The sequence below is a fragment of the Camelus bactrianus genome, chromosome 11 (assembly GCF_048773025.1).
Source record: "Camelus bactrianus isolate YW-2024 breed Bactrian camel chromosome 11, ASM4877302v1, whole genome shotgun sequence".
Taxonomy (NCBI): Eukaryota; Metazoa; Chordata; class Mammalia; order Artiodactyla; family Camelidae; genus Camelus; species Camelus bactrianus.
This window is the reverse complement of record NC_133549.1, coordinates 2,464,900-2,476,818: the sequence shown is the minus strand read 5'-3', so window position 1 is coordinate 2,476,818 and position 11,919 is coordinate 2,464,900. Positions and strand designations below refer to the sequence as shown.

The window sequence follows — 11,919 nt, the reverse complement described above, 5'->3', positions numbered from 1 at the left end:
TATATTAAATGCACATTAGTTTTCATCTGAAAATAGCATTTTGAGACGTGTAGTACCACGCAGTGGGGAATAATACATGAATACTTACAGAGACAAGTAACTAGGAGACACCGCAGCAGCGCCACACAATGTAAAACGGGCAATCCTGATTAACACCGCTCAGTTACATAAGGATCCACAAAGTGAGAGCACCTGCTGTAACAGGGCGTGGCCCCCTTCTATTTGTCAGTTGTGTCTTCAGGGCTGAGGCAGTTCTGAGCACGGCCAGTGTCAATTCCGGTGTCTGGATGGATGCTACTGGAGGTGAGGGCACCTGCAAGCAGAAAGGAAGAACAGAAACCATCCTCTGCCTTTTCTGTCTTGTTTCTTTGTTACTTTAAAAGAGAGGCATAAATAAGATAAACTGTGTATCTCCCCTACTGAAATTTCAGTAATGAAACCGTTTTTAAAGGCTTCAGAGCTTATATTCTGTCTATAACTGTCTTTTCAACAAAACATCATATTTATTAAATGTTAATTGACTCAGTTAATTAACTCCCTGTTGAAACATTCAAGTAAAGAACATGAAAGGCCTTACGTAAAAGAACCACACCTGCAGTGACTAGCTCAGCCGTCTTGACGGCAATGCAGTCAGCCCCCACCATCCCGTGGCCCTGAGCTCCTGATGCTGGTAAGAGAGCACGCTGCCGCCTCAGATGGAGAGATACTGTGAAAGCATTTTTTGAACTCTACAGTACTGACAAAACATAACTGACAAATCCCAGGCTTCTTTGAAGCTGTCATTTTCGGTTTCTGGCCAACCCCAGTCAATGAGCAGAACCACCCCATTCCCGAGTCATGGGACTCACGTGGGAAGAAATTTTGTAGAAATTTCCAGGTACAGAATGTAACCAACTATATGTAGAACTCTGACAAAAGAAAAGATGAAATACTCTGATGTTGAAGACACTCAAAATATTCTCCTAAGCCTTAGTAGCTGGAAAGGCTGGGCTTCTCCTCAGCCACTTATTTATTTCACAGCCAGCGAGCATCTCCCACAAACCCTGTTTCCCTGTGTCTGCTGGGAGCCTCAGGCACACTCTTGCTGTCGATCTTATAAGTCACAGGGCAGACGCGTGTCTCTCATGCCTGCCACCCCCACACAGGCTCGCCTCCTAGCCTCACTGTCTGAACTTGGCCCCATTTTCTCACCTGTTTATTTGGTATCTGTTCTTCTGTAAGCTGCATGAAATGCTTTTTGGAACAAGTCAGAAGAATGAGTGGGTAGAGAAATGGACAGTTGGACAGGTGAGAGTTGGGCAGACAGACAGAGAGACTCCAAGAAAAGGGGAATAAAGAAAATTCCCTATGCAGAACCCTCTTCTAGTCAGGGAAGAAAACCGCCAAGGAGACATGTGAGGAGGCAGGTGGCTTAGGGCTGTTTCCTGGATTCCATGAATAGTCCCACCGAGAGAGGGTAGAACTAGAAATAATAAAAGAATAAAGCATGCATGCTTGAAAAATATATCTACAATATGTACTTTCTAAAGAATAGATTCAAATCAGCAGGGCCCAATTACACAATCCTTGGGTATTTACAGAAATGAGAATCCCATCTCCAAACCACAAGGCATCCCTTAGGAGCACTGAGGGTCTTCATGGTGCGGTCTTAAAGCCGTCACCGCAAAGGCTATGCTCTCCTGCACTTACGAGGAACGAGCAGCTGTGCTAGGGCTGCCCACGTGTGTCACTTACACCCCCCAGCACCTCTACGGGGAGGACGCCTATCGAGCCCCGTCTCTGCAGGACAGAAAACTAGTCCGAGAGACGCTAAGCCGGCCTACCAGTTCTCCATCTCACAGGACTGGTCATTCCAGAGCAGGACTCGAACTCGGACCCACGTTTGTAATCACGGTTCTATCGTGATTTGTGTGCTTATTTTGTGTATAATACATTTGTTTCTGGCATGAAAGGACATTTAATAAATGATCGGTTGTCTTGTCTATCTCATTAGCTCACAATCTTTATATTTTTGAATTGTAATCTTTTCCCCTGGAGAAAGGAATGGAAAGAGCAGTGGTCACAATGAGCTTGGGCTCCATTCTTTATCTGTTACCTCATCTCATCCAAGTCCCCAACCAGGGAGAAGGATCAAATGTCCTCTTCATCTTTTAAAGTGAGTTCTCCAGTGATGGTGACTTACTCAACTCCAAAACCAAGTCTGGGGGAAGGGCACATGCAGCAACCAGAGCAGTATCATGTATAGGAAGGTGAAAAGAGCTCAGGGGGTCAGCCTGATTTAATTTCAATCGATAAAAGTATACCACACACTAAAAATACTAACATGCAATGGATTGGCTCTTTCTTGACATCTAGCAAGTTTCCACAGCCCACATGTAAAATTATCATGAACCAGTGAATGGAAGTGTCTATAGACAAGAAAAATCAATGCCACATGTAAACTGAAACCCAGGCTGGAGGAAAGGAAGAGAAAGGGCATAGTAAAGAAGTGGGGAAAGGCTGGGAAAAAAAATCATCACACGGACTCTCAAGCATCATCCAACAAGCATATAATCATTCGAGAGAGAGAGTTACTGAGGTCCTATTCTGTGCAAGATTTTAGAGCGTGTGAAACAAGAGCGCAGTGACCATGGTGGCAGCAAGTGGCGGGGCTCAAATACACTTCTGATCCCAATACCTGGCACACTTGTCCTCAGTATAAAGGCAAAAAAAAAAAAAAGTAAAATAACTCTGTAAACTCAAAGCATTGTTAAAAAAAAATTAAACAAAACCTAAAGACCAGGACAGACAAACCACGCACATTGCTGGATCAGAAGACAGCGCTCTTGGAATGGCAGTGCTCCCCAGAACGATCCGTATATTCAACGTGGTCTCGATCACAATCCCTGCGGGCTCCTCTGCACAAACTGACTAGCTGCTGCTACAATTCATATGGGAATTCGAGGGTCTCAGTAACCAGAACGTACTTGAAAAAGAAGAACAATGTGAGAGGACTTGTAATTCTCAATTTCAAACCTTACAACTGTATGTCTAGGTGAGATTAGAGGCCATTGTGAAGTTACTACTGTGTTTATCCGTATTTTCAAAATTCTCTACAATGAATATAACTGTTACAATAAGAAAAATAAAAAGTAAGGTATCTTTTAAAACATGCACACCGATTCATTCATTGGGAAAAAAATATTTTAACTATAAAGAGGTAACCAAATATCTAGTGAAAAAGGACTACTTAAAAACAAGTGTGTATTTACATTTTTCATAAATTGAAAACTGAAAAGCACAAACACATCAAGTTTCTAGGGAGACCGATGCAACATATTAATAGTTATTTTCAAAAATTCTAATTGAACAATGAAAACTCAAGAAAGGGAAAATCGTGATTGACAGCCAACTGCAAACACATGGAGAGCAAAGGCCTAGAAATCACAGTTCCTTTAACTCTGATACTAACTCAATAGAAGAGGAAATTCCTCCCTGTGGGGACAGTGGAATCCCATGCATAAGACAGGATACACAGTACAAACTGCACTAGAATCTGGCGTGATTTTCTTAGAAGAATTCTAAAGTTACAACATTGCTGAAAAACTATAGAAACACTGACAGACAGATTAAAACACACAGTCATATATATTATATAGAAACATATGAAGTCTGCTCCCATGTTGCATAGAAATACAAACATATTTGTTCATTTATAGCCACTGAATATTTTATCCCAGGTAGAATATTTCAACTAAAACAAAAAATCAATAATACACACCTCTTGTCAAATCTACTTGATAAGGTACTCTGCTATGTAACCATAATGTGTCTAAGATAGATCTAAAATTAGTGAAAAAGATCTTTGTATGGTTTCTTGAACTCTTCTCAAAATTCCAAGCTTAATTTTAAAATAGATCTGAGCAGTATTTCTGTATTAACTTTTCCCTCGTGAAATGAACAGCACAGTCTGTTGTCAAAATTCTGTCCTTACAATGATTCACGAGCACTGTATCCTAACAAAACTGCTGGACAGCAAGGCACTCTCCAGACACTGTGACCAAACAAATGAAACACAAGGAAGAGAGTGACCCTATTCTGGAGGGCTTACCGTCTGTGTCAACTCTGGGGTTTTTATTTGATTGGTTTGATTGGGTAGCAAAATAAAATCAATCAAGTACTTTCTTCTTTAAGCATTCTGTAAGTCATGACTCTGTTGTTAGTGTCATGAGAAGGAAAGACTAAAGCAAGACTTCCTTAGGTCAATTAGCAACAGCCATCACTGGGGAGTGAGTAATAAAGAAGTTAACTGATAGCAATGCTTCTGCCTACATGAGACCTAAAATAAACCTACACTGATCTCTTTAAGGAAAATGAGGAGATGAGGCCCCAATGAGAAAAACAAAAACTAACAAGAAATCAAAAAAGTAAAGACTTTTTCATTAACGATTCCAGGAAGGAGTGGAGCATGGTGGTGAAGAGCACAGATGCTGGGGACAAACATGAGGGTCTGAACTCCCACAGCACTGGGTAGCTTTGACACTGATAAGTCAGTGAAATTTTCTGCATCCCAGTCTCCTATCCATAGACTGGGGACAACAACAGCACCCGTCTCCTAGAACGGTCCTAATAATTAAGTTATTTTATATATAAAAGTTTAAATAAAATACCTCAGATATTAAATATTACCCCAAAAGCACAAGGAAAAAGAAAACAGAGATAAATTGGAGTTCATCAAATTTTAAAACTTTGCTTCAAAGGACACCATCCAGAAAGTGAAAAAACGACACACAGCAGAAAATTTTTTCAAATCATTTATCTGATAAGGAATTTGTATCTACCAAAAAAAAAAAAAGAAAAAACAAAAACAAAAACAAAAAGAACCTCCTACAACTCAACAATAAAAAGCAACTCAATTAAAAAATGAATAGAGGATCTGAAAAATATTTTTCAAGGAAAATATACAAATGACCAATAAGCACAACGAAACGATGTTCAATATCATTTGCTGTAACGGAAATCAAGTCAAAACCACTAGGAGAAACCGCTTCACACTCACTACAATAGGTTATAATCAAAAAAAGAGTAACAAGCACTAATGAGGACACAGAAGATGCAGAGGTCGCAGCCGTTGCTGGTGAGGATGTAACACAGCCTGGCCACTTTGGAAAAACGCCTGGCAGGTCCTCAGGGAGTTGAACATTTGGTTTCTGAATAACCAGGCAATTTTGCTTCCTGGGCACACACGTAAGAGAACTGAAAACAAATGTTCACATAAAAACTCCTACAGGAATATTCACGGTGCCATTACTCATCACAGCCAAAAAGCAGAAACAACACAAATGTCTATCACGTGATGAATGGGTAAACAGAGGGGCCCAGCCATACAGAGGAATATTATTCAGCAATAGCAAAGCATAGAGTACTGACCCAGGCCACAACGTGGACAAATATTGAAAACGTTACTCAGTGTGAAAGAAGTCAGTCACAATAGATGCTTCCACTTACATGAAGTAACTCGATTTACATGAAATTTCCAGCAGAGGCAAACCCACAGAGAGAGAAAAGTGGCTCCCTGGGGCTGTGGGAGGATGGGGAAGATGGGGATGTCTGCTTATGCGTAAGGAGCTTCCTGTTGGGCGGATGAAAATGTTCTAAGATTGAATGGGATGCACAATTCTGGGCATAGAGAAAAAACCACTGTACATTTTAATGGGTGAATTGTTATTAAAACTGTTAAGAACGAAAGCACCTCGGGCCAGTACCTTCCCATAGTAAATGCAAATTGCTAAATTTTATTACAGGAAGAAGAAACAGCCCTCAGCATGAAAGCAGGAGTTCAGCAAATGTGAGTTAACCGAAATTGGACAAGAGCATTTCACTTGAAACAGTTGCTGAGTGTACACAAAATATTAAGACATGACAAGGAAAATCAGTTTGACATCACGAAGAAGCATTCTGCTTCAAATGCAGATCAAGGATTCGGCAAGCCCAGCTGCTAGAAATGACCAGAGAAGAAACCTGGTTCTTTAAACAAGCACCAGAGCCAACAAGGAAATAGTGGTGAGGAAAGCAGGCGGCCGAAAATCTGGAACAGTTTGTTACAAATAATTTCTCCACTGAAAATTCAAAAATAAAATGAAAGTGATGTAATACTGTGTTGACCTCACGTGAATGGGCTTCCTCTGGTTCTCGACAGTTTTGTAACCCCGAATGAGAGACTCAGGAGAATCAGAATGGCTCCTGGGAGTCCCCAAATGACTGCCCACCAGCACGCTGACCACCATCACATCTGCCAGGGTGGAATTGCAGAGAAGAGACCAACTTCTGAAAGGCACAGGAAATATTGACAAGGGAAAAAAAGGCTGATGTCAGTCTTGGGACAGAGGCCCTGAGAGCAGAGGCCAGAAGGCTGCAGGTGAACTGGAGTGGCCCTGGGGCAGGAAGGGACCACGGGGGAGCAGATCTCAATTCTCTTCTCTCTCTCCCTCGGGTAGGAGAGGTAAAGTCTGCATCCTTCTCACCTGGAACTGTGGGTTCTGGCTGGCAGAAGTCTTACCGACATGGAATGAATGACTCAAGACTGTGGAAAAAGGAAAGAAAGCGAGAGGGAGTAGGGAGCCAACTCCAAGAGCCTCTCAAATGCTCCCATATTTATTGTGTATAATCAAAGAAAATAGTCTTTAACAGTTGTGTGATAGTAAACAGGAACTTGGGGAAAGACAGGATGAGACAGAGATTGTAGAATCCACAATGAGTAAAAAGGCTTAGTTTACCTTTAGGGGAGTCATGGGGAGAGGGGAACAAGATAAATTCTTTAGATATTCATTACAAAGCAGACCACCAGTCCAGCCAGGTCCATGTTTTGGGGATAATAGACTATCTAACAGCACACACGCCCAGCATTTATAGCTGAGGGCCTGGGTCATTGCTGTGCAATGAACAGAGTGCTATCTAAAACCTCAAATATGCAAGCAAGGCATTGTCTCTGCTTTTTATGGCAAGGAGACAGGAGTGAGGATGCACAGGTGCTTGCTTGAAAGCAGTTACTAAGCACACTTTTTCTTCTTAAAGTTGACATGCGTCTGGTGTCTGTTAAATTTGTTAACCCAATCATGGGCTATCACATGGAGCCATTATGGAGGACACCCTAGGATGACAAATCCTGGCTCTGGGTCTTTCCCTGCCAGCTTCGGCCATTCCAGCAGGGTCTAGACACATCCCTGAATAACGATCCCACAGAACCACCCAGACTCTTAACTCCTGGTGCTTGGAACTTAATTTTAGCTCTACACAACTTAACATAGAAAAGTTTCAGAAATAATAGATCTTATATTCTTTTTATATCTCATCATAGAACTGATTTTTCTGATTGCTCTAAGCTGCTTCTACTTGGTAAAGCACCTAATTCTGCAGGTGAAATCAGTACGTTCCATTGCGCATAACTAGACAGTCTGGGCCCTCTGACTTCTATTGGTCAAATAAATACCGATACACCTAATTGATTTCATTGTTCATCAATTTCAGCCTGGAGGTGAGGGAGTGTCACTCTGTTCCTCAGCCCACCCTCTACTCTATTCTCTTCAGCAACTCAGGCCTCCTGAATACAAAACGTAGCATCTGTTTCCCTTGATCTACACTTTCCACAAACGCAACAGGAAACATCAGCCTAGAGAATGAATTCAACACAAATTTTAAAACAAAAATCTACAAACCTGAAGCAACTCCATCTCCGAATCATGATACACAATGACATGAAAGTAAGGGTGTCAGGTACAAAGCACGCGTGAGCCTGACCACCTCATTTCTATTCTTCAAAGGAAGGAAGGTTTTCATGTTTTTTATTATCATTCTTTGTCATTGTTTCTGATTAAGCCAAAAAATAGTTTATGAAATAATTAAGCACTGCAATAACAGATTTTCGCTGTATCAATTACAGAAGGCATTCAGAGGGGATAGGAAAACCCACCTATGTAAAAAATGCAAAATTTCTTCCCCTGTTAAGAACACGTATACAAAATGCAACAGAGAATTCAAATTCATGTGGAGAGGAGCAAAAGCCACAGAATCAAACAAAGTCATTACTATGAGTCAATTCAAAATTCACTGGACAAACATGCTCAATGCATTCAAAGAATTTTAAAGGCACACTGCAAGCCATTCACTTAATGATCTACAGGCTAGAGGAAGAATTTCCCTCTTTAACAGACAACAGAAATCAATAGGTTGCCCCACCAAACGAGGACCAAACAACAATAAGGTTTTTAACAGTTCTGATAAATCAGCATGTTCTAAACATCAAAATCCAGAAATTTTAAACATTCATTCACACCACAATGAAACAAGCACTTAAAAAAAAAAAAACAATATCCCGAAGAAACTAAGCACAATTTTCATGTACCTGGATCAATGGGAACTTCTTGTAACGCTGGAAGAAAGAACAGGCTATAGCCTTTTACTTAAAAAATAAAACTACATTTAAAGATAACTGCTAAAACACATTTCATCATTCATGTTGCCTTGAAAAATCTGAGGCACTCGTATCTGATCAGAAAGGCAATTCTGAATAATAGTATGTTACAATTCAGTGCCAGTTTGCTTTAGTAGAAAAAAGAAAAGCTACTCTTTCTCATCCTGCACAAAGAGTAAAGAACCTTCCTGCCTCTATCTCCTCCTATTTTCTAAGCTCATTCTCCCCAACCCTTCTGAAACAAGTATGAGAACCTTTTATTCCCACCAATATGCCAAATGACAAAAGAGTATCAATTTATTTGTATAAATATATGCCTACACCTTGAACTGGAAGAGAAAGGTATCAGAAGGCTATATGGAACTTATTTCTACCTTCCTGAAATCACACACACACACACACACATTCACAGAGACACAGACATGTACACACTGAATTACTGGGCAATTCACAAGCTGAGGACTTCCAATTTATAGAAGATAACTTTGTAGTTAGTTTAAAATACAAAACTGTCAGCTTTTGAAAGCCTTCATCATCTGCTAAATCATCCAAATATCAACGAGACCCAATTAGCCTTCTCTGTAGAATATAATTTCCCATGATGGCAAAACAGACCCTAAGTAGTGGATCCAAGACTTGTGTTTATCACTACCTATGATCGTTTTTAAACACGTAAACAGATTCAGAAAGTATGTCCCAACAACATTTATTCTTATTGAAATAGCATATGTATTCAATTGTCTATATGGAAAATAGGTCCCATGATGGTGTTTAAGAGCTATTTTGTGTATTGAAATATTTATTTTTAAGTTCAGACAAGGAGGGTCTGTATTACTCAGTTGTAGAACACCTGCTTAGCATGCACAATGTGCTGGCTTCAGTCCCCAGTACCTTCATAAAAATAAATAAAAATAAGTGCTTATTTAAAAATAAGAATAAATTTATAAAAAGAGTAAATGCAGACTAAAAACCACTGCAATCTAGGAGCCATAATTTTAATAAAAAACAAGAGTTTCTATCAAATATTCACTATATGACAATCACAGAGACAACCACAAATCGCCCCTGACCACCATCACGTGTGATTCTCAGCAACCCTACTAAGTAGACACCGAAGAGAAACCCAGCATTGTGGATGAAGAAACGGAGCTCGGAGGAGCCGGGGACGCTGACCGTCCTGCTCCCCGTGACACCACGTCAGCCCAGGATGAGCGCTGACCGAGCTGCACTGAGGGGACACCCAGCTGTACGGAACCTTGGTGCACTGGGGAGTCCCAGAAAACACTCAAAACTGTTCAGTGAAGACCCAGCTCATATATATTACATTGTGCCACATCCTTTAAACAGGGAACATGACTGAGACCTTTTTGATGCCTCCGTGTCCTTTCTGCCATTATCAATTATTTGCCCTCTCAGCATGCCCAGTCATGAATTGGACCCCATATGAAGTGCACTCAGATGGCAGAGCTTTTAAAGCTGTTTTATGAAGTTTGTAAGACTCTGTCTATGCCTCACACAGGCGGTCATCCATCACTTCTCACCGGTGTGGATGTACCACATGAAATCACACCTTTCTGCTTTTTAAAATCCCTCCATGTAATCCAGACTTTTCAACAGCAAAGAAGCAGCTCAACCAGAAACAGTGGATAGCTTTTCACCAAATGGACTCGAACAGCCCATCGGACTACCTGGAAGCCCTTTTTTTCTATTAAACCCACTTCCAAGGACTTCGTCATTTTCTGATTGGTGGAATTGGCATCTGACTGGCCTACTCTGAGAGCTCCCAGCCTCACATCCGGGGGTGGGAGAGGACCCTGCTGTTTGGGGAAATCAGTGCGGAAGGCCGAAATCTTCCACCCAGGTCCGCACGGGTAGAAGTGACACAACGTGCTCAGAAAATATACCGTCAGCAACCCTGGGCTCCCATGGACTGATGTCACATTAACCAAACTCATGAGAGACTGATACAAGAAAACCAGAAATTGAATTTATTAATGTAACAGGAGATGTGAAACTACGAACCAGACTGAAATATCAGAGTTCAACTATGAGTACAGATTCTCCTCAACGGCCCAATCACGGGCAGGCAGTCACATGGCAACCATGGACAGAAGCAGAGCAGGAAGGGTTTCTAGATTAACTCAATGGACTAAATTTCTGTTATACGAACAGATCTGCTGCCCAGAAGACATTTAACGCCAATCACGGTGCACTGTCCGTGGACAGTGGCTGAGACACGACTGTGATCACCTGTGTAACTCTCCTTTCCCTGTCCTTTCTGGGCTAAGTGATGCACAGAGGTACAGAGATCCAGGGATGCAGATACCTCTAAACACCCATAGCCCATCCCTGGGAGCCTGGAAACCAGACAGCCAGGGTTTAAATACCAGCTCTGCCACTTACTAGCTCTGTGACCTTGGCCAACTTACTTACTCTCTCCGTGCCTCGATTTCCACATTGTAAACCTGGGATAAACAATCAAATCTCCCTTACTCACTTGTTGTGAAGATTGAAGGATTCATTTCTGTAAAACGCTCAGAAAAGAATGTAGCACATTTTTGGTGCTCAACAAATGTGAATTTAATAAGAAAGTGATTTATAAGTCTCCCTACTAATCATCTTCTGTGTTTCATGGCTAGTCTGAGTCCCAAAGGAAATCCTTATTTCCCCTCTTATAAACTCTTGGGGAGCACCCTTCTCTTGCATCCCACCACCTGTTTAAACTGAGAGAAGGGATGCCTCCTCCACACTCCTCTGGTCCATGGAGAGTGCTTCCCCCATCACACCCCTGACCCCTGGCCAACGGCTAGCACTCTTCCCAATAACAGATTGAGGTGTGAGTCCGGAGAGACAAGCAGGGCATATGAAACCTTTCCTTTCCCTCCAGTGTTGGCCACCCTTGGGAAGCACCCGGGATGCTCAGCTCCATGGCAGGGCAGCCCTGTGCAGGATGGGGCAGATCATCTTAAGGGAAGGCTCGCTGTGGCCCAGAGCTAACTGGGACTGCATGAGTCTCTAATTCTGGGACACAGTATCATGACACGCATTTTCCCACAGCCCTGAATTTCATGGAGAACGTGGCTTCATCAGTAATAAAGGAGACATTTATCGCCTGTCTGATCTTCTGTGTCATCTCTCAGTTGGCTGCTGGAGAAAACATGTGTATAAGTATTGGGTCCACTTAAGCCCCAATATATATGAAGTACCAAAAAATTCTGTGGCTTAACATTGGTTCAGGGTGACTGTGTAACGGTCCTGACTTTGCTGATGCTAAATTATGGGTATAGGAACTATGGAACCTCCTCAAATATCTTTCATCATAAAACCAGCTTTTCTTATTTTCCTGTTTCTTAGTAATTGCCAAAGACTGTAAAATGATGGCTTCATACAAAACAGGAGCTAAACTTTATGAGCCCTTTGACATTCCCACTGTGCTAAACAATTTACATAATTTCTAATTCTCACAATTC

At 41.5% G+C, this 11,919-nt stretch overlaps 1 pseudogene; it reads right to left on the bottom strand.

The window, feature by feature from the left end:
* Positions 1–11,919, bottom strand: part of LOC141579009 (trafficking protein particle complex subunit 9 pseudogene) — a 168,473-nt pseudogene that overhangs the window by 141,336 nt on the left and 15,218 nt on the right.